We start from the raw sequence: 21,045 nt of genomic DNA, 5'->3' as shown, positions 1-21,045 counted from the left end.
CTAACAAGCAGATTGGAGCATTGTTCATAATAGCCAAAAGTTGTAAACAGCCGAGATGTCCATCAGGAGATGAATGGGTAAACAAAACATGGTATATGCCTACAATGGAATATTAGTCTACTATTAAAAGGAATGACCCGTTCTATGTACTTTTACCTGTTCTTTGATGAGCCTGGAAAATATTATGCTAAGTGAAAGAAGCCAGGTACAGAAGGCCACACATTGTGTAATTCCATTTATATGAATTTTCCAGAATAGGCACATCCGTAGAGACAGAAAGTGGATTAGTAGTCGCCAGGGGATGGGTGAGGGAGGGGTGTGGGAATTAGGACTGACTGCTAATAGGTATAAGGCTTGTTTTGGGATGGTGGGAATGTTCTGGAATTAGATAATGGTGATGGTTACACAAAATAGTGAATGTACTAAAAACACACTGTAGTGTGCGCACTTTAAAGTGGTGAATTTTATATTGTGAACTATATCTCAACTTTTTAATGCTATAAGAAAAGAGGATACATTTAAATAATGACAGGTCAAAAGAGATGCTTAGGAAAAGAGATACTTTTACTAAAATGGTCCTTTATTATTTGCACTGTGGAAGTCAAATGTGATCTGAAGGACACCATCACATGGTGAAATCCAAATTAGTTTCATTCTTTATATTAAGATTACATGCTTAGGTATAGTTATAATCTATATTTTGTTACATGTAAGATTTTAAAACAGATTAGAAGCTCTGAGTGAAAGGGATAGGCTTGTTGACCATTTGGCATTTTATTGGGAAGCCTCATCCCCACCCTCATGTCACTGTTTTTAGTCTTTTCTTTTCCCCTCTTAGTGAGGTCAGATTTCCCCAAGAAGAATCTTCAGATCGATTGCCTGGAAAGCATAGGCTTGATGGGGAGCTGACTGTGGGGTGAGGGTGGGGGCAGAGGGAAAGGTCCAGGCATTCAGTATCTAAATATTTGCTTAATTCCCTGTTTAAAAATTATTTTATTTTATTTTTAAAATTATTTTATTTATTTTTGGCCGTGTTGGGTCTTCGTTGCTGCACGTGGGCTTTTCCCTAGTTGTGGCGAGGGCTTCAGTAGTTGTGGCTCAAAGACTCCAGAGCGCAGGCTCAGTAGTTGTAGCACACGGGCTTAGTTGCTCCATGGCACGTGAGATCTTCCCGGACCAGGGATAGAACCCGTGGCCCCTGCATTGGCAGGCAGATGCCTAACCACTGTACCACCAGGGACGCCCCCCTCACCTTTTTTTTTTTTTTTAAGTACAGTATCCCCTCTCTATCTGCTGCCCCACAGGCAGAGACGGTCACACTTTATAGAAGTGAAACCACTCTAGCTTTTTGCTAGGAACAGGGATGGGCAGTCTCCCTTCAGCCCTCCTCCTCCTAGAGGTGTATGTCAGACACTTCCTTCTTAGAGTTCAGCTTCTTGGACTTGCTGAGTTAGTTAACCATTCATCCATCTGCTTACCAGCTTCCCAGATTTTGATACTCTTGCCTCGTCTTCTGTTCTCTTCATCCTAATGAATTAATCCTGTTGTGAAAAATCCCTTGGGTGTTTTAGTGGGGTTTCAGGGGAATGAAAGGAAATGCCTGTGTTCAATCTGTCATCTTTACCATGAAGTTTTATCTTGTTCTTTTTTTCTTATTTTTGCAATCTTGTTCTTTTTCTTTAACCATGTAGTGAAACAGCATTGTTTTAGCATTTCTAGTTTATATAGGCCAACATTTATTAATGGTATTATTAATATACCTTGATTCCTTTTTTTTTTTTTTTCCCACTGTAACGTGTGGCTTGTGGGATCTTAGTTGCCTGACCAGGGATTGAACCTGGGCCCTCAGCAGTGAAAGCACTAACAACTGAACTGCCAGAGAATTCTCAGATACCTTGATTACTTTTAATGTTTATTCTTTCTTATAAGCCAGAGACTGTGGCATCAACCACAGTCTTGGGCCAAGGCTTCTTATCCTCATTTGGATGTAATTTGACTTCATAATATTGTTTGTTAATGGAATGCTGAAGTGTGTTTAGAGTCCTTTGACAGAAATGTGGTTGGTATCCTATTTAGGACATGAAACGCAGTGTTTGGTTATCCAGTTCTTATGTCTTATTGCAGGTGGAATGCAATGACATTGCGTAGAATTATCCCTTGCCCCAAAGGGCAAACGAGCAAATTCAACTTTTAGAAATATGAGTCTCTTGAATAAAAAAAAAAATCCCACAGGACTCAGAGGCAAAAAGTATACAAGTCAATTTTCACAGCAAAGTAAAGGAGCTGTTACAGTGGAGGATTCCTGGACTGAATGTCAATATTATGACATAGTGTGAGTCTGTTTCGTGTTTGGTAATTGCAATCATTGTTGCTTTTGTTGTGGTCATCCATTTGCAATGCTTGGTGTCAGTTTATTTATCTCTTGTAAAAATAAAATACAGTGTGTGGGGGGAAAAAAAGAAATATGAGTCTTTTGTGTACTGATGTAACTGATAGAAGATATATTAGTTTTTAATCCTTACGTTTAACACACAAAAATATTAGATAAATGTGCACTATTTTGACAGGGACCAATTTTTTTGGTCAGTTTTGGCAAATACTCTATTTTCTTAAAGTTTTGGTTTGCTGGCTCTGTCTGCAGTCCCCTTCGGTTACCTGTGTGTGCATGCACGTGTATGCAGAGTGTAATTGGCAGCTGCTTTTTAGGTTGTGTAGACAAGGAGCAGGCAGAAAGGGGGCCCTTCTGGAGTACCAGCTGTGATTCTTAGTGCCCACACCCCTTATAGGGAGAGTGCACCATTTTTAGCTAATTTCCTGTTATAATTTGTTCTGTGAAGGAAACAAAACAGGTTGATATGATGAGCGACATTGGGAGGCTGCTTTTGAGATCGGGCTGAGAGCCAGGAGAGGAGGGTTTTGTGCAGAGGAGGGGGGAGGGTCAAGACTATAATGCTTTGAAGTAGGCCTAACTGAGCATATGTGAGCAAAGAGATTAGGCTGATGTGACTGGAGTGAGGTAACTTAGAGGTAAAGGGAAATGAAGTAAAATTGCAGAAATCAGTCAAGAGCTGGATGGTATACAACCCTGTAAGTGCAGGTTGGGGTTTCATTCTCAGTACAGTGAGAAGATGTTGGAGGATTTTTAGTTGGTTGGTGTTTAGGCTGGGGGAGTAGCAATATGTAATAGTTTACTTTTTTGTTTTAAAGAAAACATTCTTAGTTGCTCATTAGAGAATAACTGTAGAAAGGTAAGCATAGATGCAGTAGACCTGTCGGGGGCTATTATAATAGCCCAGGAGAAAGATGATGGTAGCTTGATCTAGGTGGTAGCTATGGAAATAAAGAGAAGTGAATTCATTGGGTGTAAATTTTGGAGATAGTACTCAGTACTTATCTTTTTTAAATATATATAGAAATTTATGTGATTCATTTTTGGCTGGGTTGGGTCTTGGTTGATGCACACAGGCTTTCTCTAGTTGCAGCGAGCTAGAGAAACTCTGCATAGCATCCCCCATTATCAACATCCCCTACCAATGTAGTACATTTGTACAACTGATGAACCTACATTGACACGTCATTACCACCCAGAGTCCATAGTTTTCATTAGGGTTCACTCTTGATTTGTATATTCTAAGGGTTTGGACAAACGTATAATGACATGTAGCAGTCCTCTAATATCAGCGTACTTTCACTGCCCTAAAAATCCTCTCTGCTCTGCCTGTTCACCCCTCCACAGTCTCAACCCTGGCAATCACTCATCCTTTTACTGTCTCCATAGTTTGCTTTCTCCAGCATGTCAAATAGTTGGAATCACACAGTATGTAGCCTTTCCAGATTGGCTTCTTTCACTTAGTAATGTGCATTTCAGGTCCTTCTGTGTCTTTTCATGGCTTCATAGCTCATTTCTTTTTAGCACTAAATAATATTCCATTGTCTGGTTGTACCATAGTTGGTTTATCCGTTCACCCACTGAAGGGCATCTTGGTTGCTTCCAAGTTTAGGCAGTTATGAATAAAGCTGCTATAAATATCCATGTGCAGGTTTTTAACGTAAATATAAGTTTTCAGTTCATTTGGATCAATAGTGAGGGCACTATTGCTGGATCCTACAGTAAGAATATGTTTAGTTTCATAGGAAACCACCGAACAGTCTTCCAAAGTGGTGGTACCATCTTGGGAATTTCCTGGTGGTCCAGTGGTTAGGACTCTGCACTTCCACTTGCAGGGGGCACAGGTTCGATCCCCGGTCAGGGAACTAAATCCCACAAGCCACGTGGCTCAGCAAAAAAAAAGAAAAAAAAGGTAATGGTGCTATTTTACATTCCCACGAGCAATAAATGAGAGTTCCTACTGTTCCACATCCCCGTCAGCATTTGGTCCTGTCAGTGCTCCAGATTTTGGCCATTCTAATACGTGTGTAATAGTATCTTGTTGTTTTAATTTGCATTCCTTTGATGACATAAGATATGGAGCATTTTTTCATATACTAATTTACGGTCTGTATATCTACTTTGGTGAGGTGTCCGTCCAGGCCTTTTGCACATCTTTTTCATCAGGTTGTCTGTTTTCTTACTGTTGAGTTATTTTTTTCTTTTTTAAATAAATTTAGTTTATTTATTTTTGGCTGCATTGGGTCTTCATTGCTGTGCACAGGCTTCCTCTAGTTGCAGCGAGCAGGGGCTACTCTTTGCGGTGTGCGGGCTTCTCATTGCAGTGGCTTCTCTTGTTATGGAGCACGGGCTCTAGGCATGTGGGCTTCAGTGGTTGTGGCATGCGGGCTCAGTAGTTGTGGCTCACGGGCTTAGTTGCTCTGTGGCATGTGAGATCTTCCTGGACCAGGGATCGAACCTGTGTCCCCTGTGTTGGCAGGCAGATTCTTAACCACTGTGCCACCAGAGAAGCCCTTCTCCTTCACTTTTAAAGGATAATTTTTCAGGATTCCGAATTCTAGATTGGTAGGATTTTTTCTTTCAACAGTCTAAATATTTCACTACTCTCTCCTTGCTCGCATGGTTTCTGAGGAGAAGTTAGATGTAATTCTTATCCTTCCTCCTCTATAAATAAGGTGTTTATACCCACAGGCTTCTTTCATGATTTTTTTTCCCTTTATCTTTGATATTTCATATTCCTGAAGGTTGAATATGATATGCCTAGGTGTAGTTTCTGGCATTTATTCTGCTTGATCTTGGAGCTTCCTGGATCTGTGGCTTGGTGTCTGATGTTAATTTTGGAAAACTCTGAGTCATTATACCTCAAATACTGCTTCTTTTTCGCTCTCTCTTCTTCTCGTATCTCCATTATGTGTATGCTGCATCTTTTGTCATTATCTCACAGTCTTGGATATTCTGGGGTGTGTTTTTTTTTTTACCCATTTTTTTCTCCTTGCTTTTCAGCTTTGGTAGCTTCTATTGCTGTAGTCTCAAGCTCAGAGATTGTTTCCTCAGCAATGTCCAGTGTAGTAATGAGGCCATCAGAGGCAACCTTCATTTCTGTTACAGTGTTTTTGATCTCTGGCATTACCTTTTGATTCTTTCTACTTTACATCTCATTCATTACATTACCCATCTATTATTTCATGGCCTCCTTTTTTCATTAAACTCTTAGTATATTAACTATAGTTTAAAAAAAAAAATCCTGGTCTGATAATTCCAGTATTCCTGCCATATCTGACAGGTTTTAGTGCTTCTTTATTCTGTGCAAACTGTGTTTTTTGCCTTTGAGTATGCCTTGTAATTTTTTGTTGCAAGGCAGACGTAATCTACTAAATAAAAGGAACGGCAGTAAATAGGCCTTTAGTGATATAGAAATGAGGTATGGGGGAAGGAAGACCATTCCATAGTCCTATGATAAGGTGTCACTCTTTTAGTGAGCCTTTGCCTCTGGACTAAGAACTTTACACCACATGCTTCTTAGTTTCCCCCCACCTCCTTGGGTGAGACAGGATGGTTAGAATGGGCTGGAGCTGGTTTTCTTCCCTCAAGTAGTTTAAGCTCTGATAAAATCCCAGCAACTTTGACTCCGGTAAAATAGCATCTCATAGATCAGGCCTTGTTAAGAAGGTCAAGAATGCTCTGGTGTATTACACAATGGTTCCTTTACCCCAGTCCCCACCAACCCCCCACCCCCGCTGGAAGCACACAGGGAATTTTCTCCAGTGTTCACTGTGAGGGCCTGTTCGAGCTCCTAGAGGTAAGACTCACCAAAGTGTGGAGTCCCTTTTATGACTGGGTCCCCCTAGAGTTTTTAAGAGAGGTCATGCTGAGCCTCCAACAGTTTGTCGCATCCAGTTCAGGATTTCCTCCTGGCATGGAGGTTTCTACTTAAGAGTTTTCTGCGCTGGCAAGTTGTGATTGTCTGTATCCACCTTTTTGTCTCTTTTTACTTGTTAGGATGGAGTGGCGACTTCTAAGTTCCTTACATGCCAAGCTGGAAACCAGAAGTCCCAAATTAATTTTTAATGTTTGTGTCACACAGGAGTTCTAGGTTCTGGATTTTATGGTTGCTTACTTTGGAAAATTTTGCCGTTTAACATTGGCTTTTCAGATGTTTTTGCTTTCTTAAGTTGGTTTTTTTGCTTTGCGTAGGTGGCACAGGAATGGAACAGCTCTCCAAACAAAGAGAAATTCCATCAGTTGCATTTACGAAAATTTCCTGCTGATTATAAAAAATACTGGGAGTTTGTGGGTAAGTTCTTTCTTATGTAACTTGGGCTCTATCATATAATAATTGGAGATTGCTATTTGAGGGAACATAATAATTGCTTGAATTTTCTGGGATATAGGTTTCCTGAGGTGAATTTGTAAGCTCTTACAAAGAGTATGTTTAAAGTCTTTACTTAATGAGGATAATTACTGGGACAGTTATAAAATTCATGGTTTTAACCATTGTGCTAGCAGAATACCACAGGCCAAAGTGTCCCTAGATGCTGGGCAAGGGAGAGAGAAGGTGAGCGAGGGAGTTTGATTGGCGGGGGCAGAGGGGGTGTTGACATGATCGTGCGTACAGATTCTGAGTAAATCTCTCTGCCGTCTCTGCTCTCACTTCATGAGTTGTCTGGAGCAGGTGTCACAGTTATGTCTTAGTTATAAATAAACCAAGCATTTAGAACCCTTTAAAATAAAAAGTATAAATTCTCCGTCTGTCTCCTTCGCCCTTGCAGTCCATCCCACTCCATAGATTCACTTAAGAAAAAAAGCATGTACATATATTTGGGGGGGAAGGTATTATATGTTCACTGTAGATTATTCAGATAATATTAGCCAATAGTAAAATAAACATCACTCACAGTTCCCATCATTCAGAGATCATCTTATGAACATAGTATTGTATATCTTACTGCTAGACTTCCTATTCATCTGAGTGAAGGGTGGGTGGGTAGGGTTATTTTACCTAAGTGACTTTTTTCATGTATTTATTCAGCAAATATTTACTGACTTTATACTACCTGATAGTGTATGATTCTAGATGCTAGGTATGTAGCTGTGATGAAAACATAAAATTCCACCTTCGTGAAGCTTACATTTGACTTATTTTCATTTAGTCTATTATAAATGTCTTTTCAGAGATAAATAATAATAGCATGTTCAGTGTTTGTAGTTATTCCATTGTAAGTGTATTCCATAGTTCTCTTTAACCAGTAATTTCTAGTTAGACATGTACATTACTTATGATTTTTTACTGTTACACTGAATAAATCCCTTTGCTAGATCAAACAGTGTGTGCATTTTAAGACTTTCGGTTCATATTGCCTCTGTCTACCAAAAAGAATACCATTTTCACTTCTGACATAAGAATGTAAGAATGTATCTCTTCTCATTTGCTAGTTTAAACTTATCCCCCAGTTTTATATGGAACATGTATCTCATTTGAAGTTGTAGTTTTTGTCCTCAAATCTTTATTGGTCTTTTATATTCTTGGGGGGGGGGCGGATAATTGTCTGTTCATGCCTTTTGTCCTTTTTTTTTTCTCTTAGGGAGGTTATTTTCTTACTTGTATGCATTGTTAATTTTTTTCAATTTCATTATTTGCTGTTCAGTTTCACATGCAGTTTTTGAGGCAGACAATTTTTATCTTCACATGTTCAAAAATACCGTATTTATTTCTTTACTGTTCAGTTGGTTTTAGAAATCAGATAAATACTTCCATATTTTCTTGTAGTAGTTTTATATTTCTTTCTAATATTTAAATCACTGATTTATCATCCATTTATCTTGATGGTATGATAGAATCACATAGCATTTACTCTTGTGTCTGACTTCTTTCACGTAACATGTCTTCGTAATTCATCAATTTTGTGTGCATCTTTGGTATTTTTTTCATTGCTGTGGTGGTATTTCAATATGTGACTGTGTCACAATTTTACTGTTGATGGACATTTTTATGATTATTATTTTAAAGAAGTTTTTTTTGTCAGTGCCATGCAGCTTGTGGGATCTTAGTTCCCCGACCAGGGATTGAACCCGGGCCACAGCAGTGAAAGCGCCGAGTCCTAACCACTGGATCGCCAGAGAACTCCCGTTAATGGACATTTTTTCAGCAGTTTAGGCCTGTGTGTCAGGGCTCTCCAAGTCCATGCCCAAGTTCAGTGATTCGCTAGGAAGACTCACAGGAATTATATTCATGCTCATGGCTGTGACTTACTATGGCAAAAGGATACAAAGCAAAATCAGCAAAGGGAAAAAGGAAACCAGGAGCAAGTTTCCAAGAGTCATTTCCCAGCGAAGTCACACAGGACACACTTAATTTTCCCAGTAGTGGGCTGCGACAACCCATGTGACACATTATCTACCAGGGAAGCTTAGAGACCCAGTGCCTAAAACACCCTCTGCCTAGCCCACATTCATGACTTTCACAAGTAAAGTGGGTGTTTGACATAAGCTGTAGAGAAAAAATTTGGCAAACAGGTAAGGTACAGTGAGCCATTGTCATCAGCAAATGATGAGAGCTGTCTGGAAAACCAAGTTCCCAGATTCCAAGGGGGCCAACCTTGTAAGCAGGCCTTTCTAATGATAGCAGCCTCAGGCCTTCTTCTACACACAGCATTTTATGAATAATGCTATTATGGTCATTCATGTGTCTCTTCGTGTTATGCGAGGGCATTTTTGTGGAGTCTGTCTCCTGAAGTGGGTCTCAGAGTCTCAGGGTATTATGCATGAGCTTAACATGAGTAGATAATGCCAAGCTAGTCGTGCAGAATGACACACCCCACCAGCGTATGGACGTCACGTTGCTCCATGTCTCTGCCAACACATTTGTGTTGATTGTGCTGTTCATTTTAGCCATTGTAGTGTGTGTGTATTGATGGCCATTTGTGGTTTTATTTTGTAATATCCTGGCTATCAGTGAGATTGAGCACCTTCTCATATATTTAGTAGATGCTCAAGTAACCTCTCTAGGGAAGCACCTATTAAAGACTCTTGTTCATTTTCTGTTAGTTGTCTTTTCCTTACTGATTTGTAGCAAGTTCTTTATGCAATCTGGATATAAACCATCCTCCCACTTTGGCTTGCATTATGTCTCTCTTAGTGATGTCTTTAAAATTCTTATTTTATTCTTGTTTAGACTTTATTTTTTAACATAACAAATGCATCTGTGTATTTTTTATGGTTAATGGTCTGTGCCAAAGGTTTAAGAAACCTTTCCCTGCTGCAGGTCATAAATATATTATCTTAACATCTAGAACAGGTGTCAGCAAACCACAGCTTGCAGATCTACCCTGTATCCTGTTTTTATACTGCCCAAGAGTAAGGTTCTTACATTTTTTTAAGCTTTTGAAGAAAACATGATGATGGATATGCAACAGACACCATGTGTAGCCTGCAAAGAGAAATCTGGCTCTTTACAGAAAGTTTGCCAATCCCTTTTCTAGAGGCTTCGCTGTTTTGCCGACCTGGAATGGATTTTGTACACGAGTAAGATGTAGGGGCCATGTTTCATTTTTTTTTCCCTAATGGAGATGTAATTACCCCAGTAGTGTTTATTGAAAAGATTATCCTTTCTCCATGGTCTGCAGTGTCATATTTGTTACAAATCTAATGTCCATTTAATGCACTCGCCTTTTTCTGGACTCCTTTCTTCTTTGTTGGATCATTTGCCTACCTTTCTGCCCATATCACATTGCTTAATTTTACTTAATTAAGCTTTATTATAAACATTAATGAGCAAGTCTGCTTACCTTGTTTGGCCTTAAGAGTACGTTGGCTATTCTTGTCCCTTCACGTTACCATGTAAGTTTTAGAGAAAAAAAAGATGTGGACATTTGTTAAGAATTGACATCTTTCTAATACTGATTTGAAAACGATACATACTGTCAGTTATTTAGGTTTACTTTCAGTAATGTTTTACAGTTTTCTAGGGAGAGGTTTTGCAGATCATCATTGGTTAGATTTTTTTTCTTTTGGTGTCATAATTATTTAAGTGACTATCTCTAATAGAGATGGACCTAAAAATTCATAGTATTTTTGCTGATAATTCATTATTTTGTTGCTAAAGTATGAACCATGATTTCTTAATATTAGATAGCTAGACAGTGTTCAAGTTTTCCGTTTCCTCATAAAGAACAATTTATTTCAGCCTGCTTGAATTAAGATCCAAGTTAGGTCCACTCACTGACATTGTTAATATGTCTTCTTCAATTACAATTGTCTCCTTCATGGATCCCTCCCGCTTTGTAATTTATTTTTTGAAGAAATTGTGTTGTTGACCCTGTAGAATTACAGGGTCTGTGTCTGTGTCTTGCTGATAGCATCCCCCTGGTGGTGTTTAGTATGTTTTTCAGTCCTTTGTACTTTTTGTAAATTGATAGTTGGATCTAGAGGCTTGATCAGTTTCATTGGACCTAATATTTTTGGCAAAACTAGTTCATAGCTGAGGTTGGTGTGTTCCTTTATCAGGAGGTGCTTGATCTCTAATTTCTCTTTTTGTAATACTTATAACCGTTGATCCTTAATGCCTAGATTAATTATTTTACTAAAGGATACAAAATGGTGATATTTTTATTTGATCATTTCTTCATTTATTTGCTATTGTAGTTCTGTAAAGAAAAAGTGCTCTATTTTATTTGATTACTCAGTAGTATACTTTATAAAGAAGGGTAGAATAAGTATTGATACTTGGCTCCTGACCAGTTTTCAAAATAATGACTTAATTCTCTGCAAGTGCTGGGTTGACCAGTGAACTTTAAAAAAATGTTTTTTCGTTATGAACACATGGACTTAAATACACTTGTTTCAAGTCTTTGTAATTGGTTTCTTCAAGTTGGCTCCTGAGCCCTTTAGACAGGCTAGTCTTTGAGAGCTTTCTTGCTACCTGATGTAACCGATACCATCTATATGTTTTATCCTGTATGTGAGCTTTCAATTTTCTAAGTAGCCGTAGTATCTTTGGGTAGAAAAAGTTATTTCAAGATCAGTATTGGCATGTTACATGCTGTTTACAAGTAATACATGTAAACATAAGGATACAGAAAGGTTAGAAGAGGAAGATTGGAGAAAGCTACTCATGCAAACCCAACTAAAAGAAACTTGTTTTGCTCTGTTAATACCAGACTAAATAGACTTTACGGCAGAAGAGCATTATTTGAGATTAAAAGCGAGTATTTCACAATGATAGCAAGTTCAGTGAACAGAAGATAGGACCATTTTGAATACCTAATAAAATATATAAAGAAAAAACTGATAGAACTAGAGTGTACTCTTTACATATATGTGAGACCTTTGAACCATTCATTTTTTCTTTTCTTTTAGTTTGGAAATTATACGTCAACTTGTACCTCTTTTGCCATTTAGTAGTTTAGGTGAACACTTAGAGCGTACATGATTCAAAGTTTACAGATTTCATCGATACTTTAAGTGTCTCCATAGATAAGGCAAAATCTTAAAAAACTTTAACCCTGTTTATCTGTTCCACTTTGTATATTATTATTGTTACGTATTTTAACTCTATATTTTAAACTGTGTTATACATACAGTTGGTCCTCTGTATTTGCGGGATTTGCGTCATCGGATTCAAGCGTGGATTGAAAATATTCAGGGAAAAAAAATTCCAGAAAAACATGTTTGCTATGCACCAGCACCTATTTACATACCACTTATGTTGGATTTACAACTATGTCCATAGCGTTTGCATTGTATTAGGTATTATAAGTAATCTAGAGATGATTTAATGTGTACTGGAGGATGTGCGTGGGTTATATGCAAATACTATGCCATTTTACATAAGGGACATGAGCATCTGAGGATTTTGGTGCCTGCGGGAGTCCTAGAACCAATTCAAGGACTGTACTCTGTGTAGTGCCTTGTGCAGCCCTTTTTTGTTTGTTTGTTGATTCTAGTAGTTCATGTATTCTCTCCTGGTGCTTTGCTTATTTCTAATATGTTGGTCATTGTCTTTGGAAAGCTATTTAAAAAATAATCAGGGGCCTAGGATGATAGGATGTCCTCTTCCAGAGAGGATTTTTCTTTGCTTCTGCCAGGATTCTGGGAGTACTAGCAATGTGGGATCATCTTAATCCGGCTTAAAGGATTGAGCTTTCCTGAAGTACTCGGGTGAATTGAAGCTGCCTTCATTGTTGGGTGTAGTCCTTCATGGTCCCTAACTGAAGCTTGAGGGCTACCAGGATGCCTACTTTATCTATGCAGGCCCTGGACTCCAGTTTTTGTCTCTTTTTTTTGTACAAGGCTATCCCAGGTACTGCTCAAATTCCTGGCTGCCACTCCCTGAAGAGTTCAGATGTTTCTAGGGAAAATACTGGGCTGACCCTTACGGATCTCCACCTTGTTCTGGATCTCAACAGAGTGATTCTTCATTGTTGTATTTGCTCTCTGATGCCTTCAAATAGACATTTCTTACATGATGCATTTTTAAAATTCTTTTTAGACTTAGTAGTTCAGTCTACTTAATCCTAGTACTTCGTGCTTTGGTTCAGTATGTTGCTGCTGGATTTGGCAGTTGGTACTGAACTTTTTTTAATTTTAGAGCTTGCTCTGTTTTCCCAGCCCCATTTATTTTACTACTGTCCTTTCCCCCTTGTTTGAAATGCCACTAGTAGGCTCAAAATTCTTACGTGTACATGGATCTGTTTCCAGATTTTCTCTCGGGATTTTGAAAGCAGGGCACAAAAGTGAAAATTCCTTGATTAAAAACTAAGGTAAACTTCAAGGAAAAGAAATGTATTAGCTACTTTTGAATATTATGACTTCATCTATTTTGGCTTTGTAGCAGGTTTTAAGAAGAATTTTATAATGCTGTGTGATCAATATTTGTCAATGCTGACTAGCTTAGACTATCATTTTGAAGTATGTACAAAGTCCGCTAGTGCTGTATACTTGCTTGAACTTAGTACAAGCGTTTAATATCCTTTAATCTCATGTAAAATAATTCTGTTAGAATAAATGCTGGCTTCTTCTTGTGTTATAGTTTATCTTGAGGAATGTGAACTAGCTAAACAGCTTCATCCAAAGGAAAATGATTTGGTGTTTTTGGTTCCTGAAAGACTAAATGGAGAGAAGAAGGATATAGAGAGACATCGCCTGCAAGTTCCCCGTGAACATTACTGTGGCTATGTTCATACGTTCCGCTGCACTTCAGTCAGTAAGTACCTAATGAGACATGGAAGAGAAATCTGTCAGCAGCTCATCTTTTCATCTCCCTCTAAATTAGGCTTTACTAGCCATGTATTTGCTATACATTTACCAGCCCTCTATTTGCTGTCCATTTACCAGATGTATGTTTGCTCTATGTTTACCAGACTGTATTTGCTAGGGTGATTACTTACCATTCAGAGTCCTCTTTTAGTTTTTCTAGACTCAGCTGGAAAAGGCCCAGCACGTACTGCTTTAGACTTAGGATTTTAAAGCTTTCTTTTGTAATGTCTTCTCCTTCTAGTAAATTCCTTCATCTGTCAGTGTGTTTGTTATAAAACAGACAGTTTGCAAACCATCTGTTTGTTAAATCACATTCCAGCCTTGGTTTGGGGGCTAATTATTGATGAGCAGACCAAACACAGAACTAATTGTAAGGCAACTGGAGGGGTTTACTGTTTCATCACTCCCATCCACTGTGGTGTAGGGACTTCTCTCCCTAAGGTAGCATAACAAAAATAATGTTAGCTTGAATTTAAGGACTACTGACTGTGTGCCAGCCAGTGTGCCCTGTCCTTCCTGTACACATTTATCATCTTTTCCCAGAGCCCTGCAAAGCAGAATGGTTTGTTCCCTGCTCATTGGGAAATCAGAGTTCAGGGATGTTAAGTAACATATCCAAAGGCATCCTTACTATTAAACACTCGGTCCAGAATTGAAACCTAATTTTGTTTGACTACGAAGTCCACATGCTTGATATATGCCAAGCTGCCTTTTTGACATTGCTGCTCTCTTAGTCTCTGTTACGGGAAGCGAATATGTGATCATTATTCCTTCCCCTTTTTGTATCATATCTTAAAAATAGCAACAAAGCTCTTAGAGTTTAACATCGTGCCGCATCATAACTGGTGTGCCATGTCCACTATTGTGTGGTCAGAGCTCAGTTCTTTGTGCAAGATGCATTGAGCACCAGGGATATCTAGCTTCATCTGTGCTTTCAACTCTTACAAGTGGTTACATTTGCCAAAGTTCTGTTTCTAAGATTTAGCAATGGTTTCTGTCTCCTTCCCGGAACTCCTCATGCATCCAACTACCTGACGTCTCCATTTGGAGATTATTAGACATTTCAAACCTACTCCAAAAGGAAGCAATTGATTTACTGCCTGACATCTGCTGTTGCTCCGTTTTTTCCCAACTCAGTATGTGGGACCTCCATCCCATTCTTCCAGTTGCTCAGCCCAAAACCTCAGAGTCATCCTTGAGTCCTGCTTTCCCTCGCACGCTCCATCTAATGCATCAGGAAGTCCTGTCGGATCTTCCTTGGCCATATATCCTACATCTAAGTGCCACCTCTCCTGCTGCCTCCTGGCCCACGTGACCATTCACTTTTACCTAGATTTTAGCCTCTTAAGTTGTCTTCTTGTGCTTTTTCCATTGCAGTTTATTCTTCATTCGCGATAAGTGATTCTTTTAATGTGTGACTTAGCGTGTGTCACTTACCTGCGCGGAGCTGTCCTGTGCTCTTGACCTGACTCAGAGTCATGTTCAGAGTGGTTAACTGCAGAGCCCTCTGAAGTGTAGCTGCATTTACCGTCTTGGTCTTCTATCTCGCTTCTCCCTGCTTTTCCTTCTAGCCATTCTGGCCTTCTCCCTGTTGTGAAAATAATCCAGGCACCTCGCTGCCCCATTGTCTTTGCAGTTGCTGATTCTCTGCCTGTAACCCACTTTCCCCGGTTACGGGCATGGCTCACTCACTTAATGCCATGGCTCTGCTCAAATATCATATCAGGAAAACCTCCCCTGACTCTCCTGTCTACCACAACACTCCCTCACAACCCTCATCACTTCCTCATCCCCCTTCTCAGCTTTCTTCCTAGCACTTACCATCACCTGACATGTTTATTTGCTTATCTGCCCCCTCCTTCTAAAAAATAAGCCTCCAGAGGACAGGAATGTTGCCTGGTTCTTAGGAGGCAGTCAGTAGATACTTACTGAGAAAATTATTTAAATGATGTATAAAAAACATGTTACAGGGTTTCCCTGGTGGCGCAGCGGTTGAGAGTCCGCCTGCCGATGCAGGGGACATGGGTTCGTGCCCCGGTCTGAGAAGACCCCACATGCCACAGAGTGGCTAGGCCCGTGAGCCATGGCCGCTGAGCCTGCGTGTCCGGAGCCTGTGCTCTGCAACGGGAGAGGCCACAACATTGAGAGAGGGCTGCATACCACAAAAAAAAAAGTTACAAAACACCTTGTTCTGAATAACCTTTTTAACTGGACACTGTTATTCACTGGTAACTGAAATTGCTTTTTCTCCTTCTTGATAATAGTGCGTAATGGGAAATCTGAGTGTTCCCTTTCCATCCAGACTCAACATAATTTACCAGTCAATTTAAATGAATTCGTGAAATGTCTTGTAATCAGCTCTCTGGTGACTACACAGAGGAAGTTGAAAGCCATGTCTTTGCTGAGTGGTCGGAACCAACTGGCCAGAGCCGTTCTGAATCCAAACCCCATGGACTTCTGTACAAAAGATTTACTAACTACAGCATCTGAGAGAATTGTGAGTGACAGTCATTTGATAACAGGGAAAGTCAGAACATTTCATGTCAAGATGTTAAAGCATGTTATTTTTATCTGTCACACATTCCCTGTTGTCTACAACAAAGACATAGTCACCATGTGTGCCCAGTGACATTTTTAGTGCTTAGTTTTCTTTAATATTGCAAAGTAGTTCTTTGTGTTAAGTTAGTCAGCTTACCTCAGGAAAAAAGGTAGAGTCCAAAAAGGAATTGAAAACATGCTTGCAGAGCAGCATTAAAATGTGAGGTGAACATCCTACTTAAGTGTTTGTTAGGTAATTAAATACAGGAGTAAGAGGAGGTTTAATGGAATGACTTTTGCATTTGAATGATCAGTGGAGCATTGACTGGTACTGTTGTCAGTGTGACGACGAAGTTGTGATTTTTGTGTGAACACATATTTCTCATTGTTGTAAGAGTTGGGTGTAAGTTCCAGGAAATTAACACAGAGACAGGCGGAAGGAAAGGAATGTTATTTGAACCCCTGTCTTGTGTTAGGACTTTCATATGCATTTTCTCAGTCAGTTCCCACCCTCTAAGGAATCCCAGATTTAATGATTGTCAAAGCCTGAAGCCCAGAGAGGTTAGGAGTTTAGAGACCTAGCGTTTGAGTGAAACTGAGGTGTAGACTCAGATCTGACCCCAAATCCCTGTTGTTTTGACTGTATCACTTGTGTTAGGAAAGGAAGTCTTGGAATGTTTTTACTGTCTAAAGAGAGGATTGACTAAAATGGGAAGAACCACGGAATAAAAAGAAGAAAAGTACAAAACAGTTTATTGTGATCATCTTTATAAGAATCACAAATAAAAATATAGTTGTTGTGGTTGTAGGTGGACTGAGGCCTGTAGACTCATCAGTAGCTCTTTCCAGTAGCGAAAGTGGTTCTTAGATTAAGGGTCATTTTGGGGTTTTGCCTGATCACCACCAAAGCTTCTGTCTGACAAAGGTCAGCAGCAGTTCAAACAGATGTCTTCCACTCTCTCGCTCTCCTGTGCCATCCCAGGAAGAACCGCTCGTTCTCACTAGTGTCTTTTGTATAGATTGCCTACCTAAAAGATTTCAATGAAGACCAAAAGAAAGCGATAGAAACTGCATATGCCATGGTGAAACACTCCCCAGCAGTTGCCAAGATCTGTCTGATTCATGGACCACCCGGGACAGGAAAATCAAAAACCATTGTGGGCCTCCTGTACCGCCTACTGACAGAGGTAGAGTGTGCACGAGGGCATCTGTGCCCTTAATTGAGTATGTTGTTTTATTTTAACGTGTAAATAAGTACTAAAGTGTGTTTTTCCCTTCACTTCTGTGTATCTTTTTGATACTGTGTGGAACTATATCAGATAAAGCGTTAGCAGAGGTAGAGAAGGTTATAAGAACTAAAAGGAACAGAAAATGTTATCTTGTGTGAAACTAATTCTAAGGGCTAGAATAGTGGTCTTCGGGCTTTATTATAGGTCACGGCTAATCCCAGGAGACAATCTTGAATGTATTCCTGGGTTACATTTTGGATTGAACATTGAATAAAATAAGTGGATAGTAAGGTAAGGCTCAGAGAAGTTAGATTTTATGCCAGAGTAATTTATTTTTTCGGGCACACCATGCGGCATGTGGGATCTTAGTTCCCCGACCAGGGATCAAACCTGGGCCCTTGGCAGTAAGAGCACTGCGTCCTAACCACTCGTTGGCCAGGGAATTCCCAGCCAGAGTAATTTTTTAACATCAGTGTAAGATGTAGGTGCTTTTATTTACTTTTAACTATTTATTAGGGGAACTTTCAAATATATGTGACAGTAGAGAAGAACTATAACACTGCACAATAGAGCTTATCAGTATTGTTTGTTTTTTTGTTTGTTTGTTTATTTGTTGCAAATTGTCGAACCAGAGGAGGGGGCATTCAGATGAGAACTCCAATGCCAAAATCAAACAAAACCGTGTCCTTGTGTGTGCACCTTCCAATACAGCTGTTGATGAACTTACGAAAAAAATTATGCTTGAATTCAACGAGAAGTGTAAAGACAAGAAGAATCCTTTAGGTATGATACTTATGTGGGCTTTTCATTTGTTTTTGTTTTCAGTGTTTAGTGTGGTAACTTTGAATGACAAAGAGCAAGCCAGTTCTGGTCATTTTTTCTACTTGAGGCTGTGGCCCATGTGTACTTACTGCTTTGTTTACTGAATATTTTGGAGCATTTATTCTGTGCCAGGCCCTGTGCCGTTTGAAACACCTTAGAGCAGCCCTTGATTCAGTTGTGTAGGGGTTAGGGAAGACTTTTAGAGGAAATGATATCTAAGATGAAACGTGGAAGAGCAATGAGGAAGTGAAGTGGGGAGAGGACTCTGGTGGAACTTACTGTACATAAAAAGGACCAGAAGCCAGAGAACCGTGGATGGTTCAGTCTAGCTAGAATATAACGAGGTCCACCAAGGCAAGGGCTTTTAAAAATGTGTTCATTGTAGTAACCCCCGTGCCTGGAACAGTGCCTGGCACTCAGTTGGGACTTAGTAGATGTTTAGTGACACAAAAGCTAGAGCAGTCATCACTTATGGTTACCGAGTGCTCACTATGTGTCAGTACTCAGAGTAATCCTCTGAGCCATGCAATAAATAACCTATCTACATTTTATAGGCGGAGAAGCTGAGGAGTTGAGATGTAAAGTATACCACAGGGACAAGTCTTTTCAGTACAGTTGACAGATTGAAGAGCATTGCCACCGAGGATTCGGAATGCTTGAGCGAATGTGTAAAGTCATTTCTGTGCACTTAACCTTAACACCTCCTCTCACACCAGCCATCCTGAGTGGCGTGGTTATGGCTCTGGGTCGGGCTGCTCTTCTAAGCACATGTATCTCGTCTTCCCTAAGCAAATTTTATTTTCCTTGATGTTACCTGGCAGTGACCTAAATCAGTTAAGATTCAATTAGGCTTCAAATAATAGACACTCCAACTACAGTGGCTTAACTATGATAGAAGTTTATTTCCTTCTTACTCAGAAGCCCAGAGATGGGCAGCTGAGGGATGATACTGGCGTGATGACTCTACTTCCGAGTCTTCAGAGACCTAGGGTCTTTCTACCTTGTTGCTGCACTACGTGGGACCCCCCCACTCCTTAGTGCACCTCATGGTCAGAAACAGCTGCTCCAGCACCAGTAGTCCCATCTAGCAAGTGCAAGGAAAAAGGGACAGATATACTAGCTGTGCTTTAAGGAAAGTTCTGAGACGCTGCCAGTAGCACCTCTGCTTATTTCCTTTTGGCCAGAACTTAGTCCCGTGGCCACACCAGCTGCAGGAGCAGCCAGGATGTGTCGTCTGTCTTCGCAGGGATCACACATATTTCCCCTTTTATTGCACATGTATTAGCTACATCTAGAGGTCATTTGCTTTTAAAACTGAAAATGCATTGTGAACGGCAACTTTTCTACTCACCATTATGTTTGTGAGAACTATGACTTTATGTATCGCTGTATATGGATACGGTCATTCATGTTAACTGCTATAGGGTGTCTCATCTATGAGTGCACAGTTCATTCGTTATCCATTGATAGAAATGTAAGTTCTTTCCCTTTTTTTTTTGTTATTTCAAACTTAATTTCTGTACTTGTGCCTGTTTCTCCAGTGCAGGATGAAAACGTTTACTGCAGTGACTGAGTTGTATTGTGTTGTACTGTACAGCAGCTGAAGGGAGTACACTGGAGTACTGTGTTCTTACTCACGTCTCCTGAGTATTCATACAGGCTGCTAGGGCAGTGCTTTCACACTGTGGCTTGTGACCAGTTAGTGGATTGTGAAATCAGTTTAGGGAGATCAGAACCAGCATACTTACACAAGATAAGATAGAACAGAAGAGAACAGAAAAGATTAGAGTGTAGGTAGTGAGGGGTAAAGTATTGTTTTGTGAAACCTGTTTTATTGGTGAGGTATGAGTGTACTGGCTTTCAATGTGAAGTGTACCTCATACTATAGATCACGGTCAAAAGAGTTTATAAAAACACTGGTCTAGTGTATATATACCTAGAAATGAGAATGCTGGGTTGAAGGATTTGTGCTGATTCTAGATAGTGCCCGGTTCTGCTCCAAAGTAGTTGTATCAAATTATACAACCGAGAACAGTTCCCGCGTGGTTTTCACTTTCCTTTCCCTGAGGGAGGGTAATAAGCCCTTTTTCAGGTGTGGGCTGACAACACGAGAAGGCTGGGACGAAGGTGGCACAAGTGTAGTGTCTAGGTTGGATTTTTAATATTTTTGTTAGAGAGAAAATGACATCTCTTGTCAGTAAAGACGGCTTTTTTCTTCTTATTCAGTACTTTCATTTTTGCTTCTTTTCACTATGTCCAGTGGTCCTGGGTGTCCTTTACAGAAATACCTTGGACATCTCACCATTAAGTGTGATGTTTGTTCCTGGGGTTTGGTATATACGCTTTTATCAGGTTAAAAAAGTCCCCACCTAATTAGAGTTTTTTAATGAATGGGTGTTGAATTTTACTGCATGCAGTTTTTTTTCATTCATATACCCCTCCCCCTCACCATATGGCAGTGCAAGCACAGAGTCCTAACCAGGGAATTCTGCTTTTCTTTTCTTTCTTTCTTTCATTCTTTCTTTTCTTTCTTTTCCTTTCCTTTTTTTTTTTTTTTTGTGTGGTACGCTGGCCTCTCACTGTTGTGGCCTCTCCCGTTGTGGAGCACAGGGTCTGGACGTGCAGGCTCAGTGGCCATGGCTCCCGGGCCTAGCCGCTCCACGGCATATGGGATCATCCCGGACTGGGGCACGAACCTCTGTCCCCTGCATCGGCAGGCAGACTCTCAACCACTGCGCAACCAGGGAAGCCCCTTTTCTTTTCTTTCTTTTCTTCTTTCTTTCCATACCCCGAGGCTTAAGGGATCTGAGTTCC

At 39.9% G+C, this 21,045-nt stretch overlaps 1 pseudogene across 1 annotated transcript in view; it reads left to right on the top strand.

Annotated features, from left to right (window-relative positions):
* Positions 1-21,045, top strand: part of LOC308609676 (putative helicase senataxin) — a 61,645-nt pseudogene that overhangs the window by 18,218 nt on the left and 22,382 nt on the right. The window contains exons 9-13 of the transcript in view: positions 6,584-6,683; positions 13,416-13,589; positions 15,907-16,139; positions 17,200-17,367; positions 18,042-18,192. The product of the transcript in view is annotated as a putative helicase senataxin (transcript). The remainder of the gene's footprint in view (positions 1-6,583; positions 6,684-13,415; positions 13,590-15,906; positions 16,140-17,199; positions 17,368-18,041; positions 18,193-21,045) is intronic.

This window comes from Mesoplodon bidens, assembly GCF_964165515.1.
Source record: "Mesoplodon bidens genome assembly, chromosome: Y".
Classification (NCBI taxonomy): Eukaryota; Metazoa; Chordata; class Mammalia; order Artiodactyla; family Ziphiidae; genus Mesoplodon; species Mesoplodon bidens.
The sequence above is the reverse complement of the archived record's forward strand: the minus strand, read 5'-3'. Positions and strand labels throughout refer to the sequence as shown.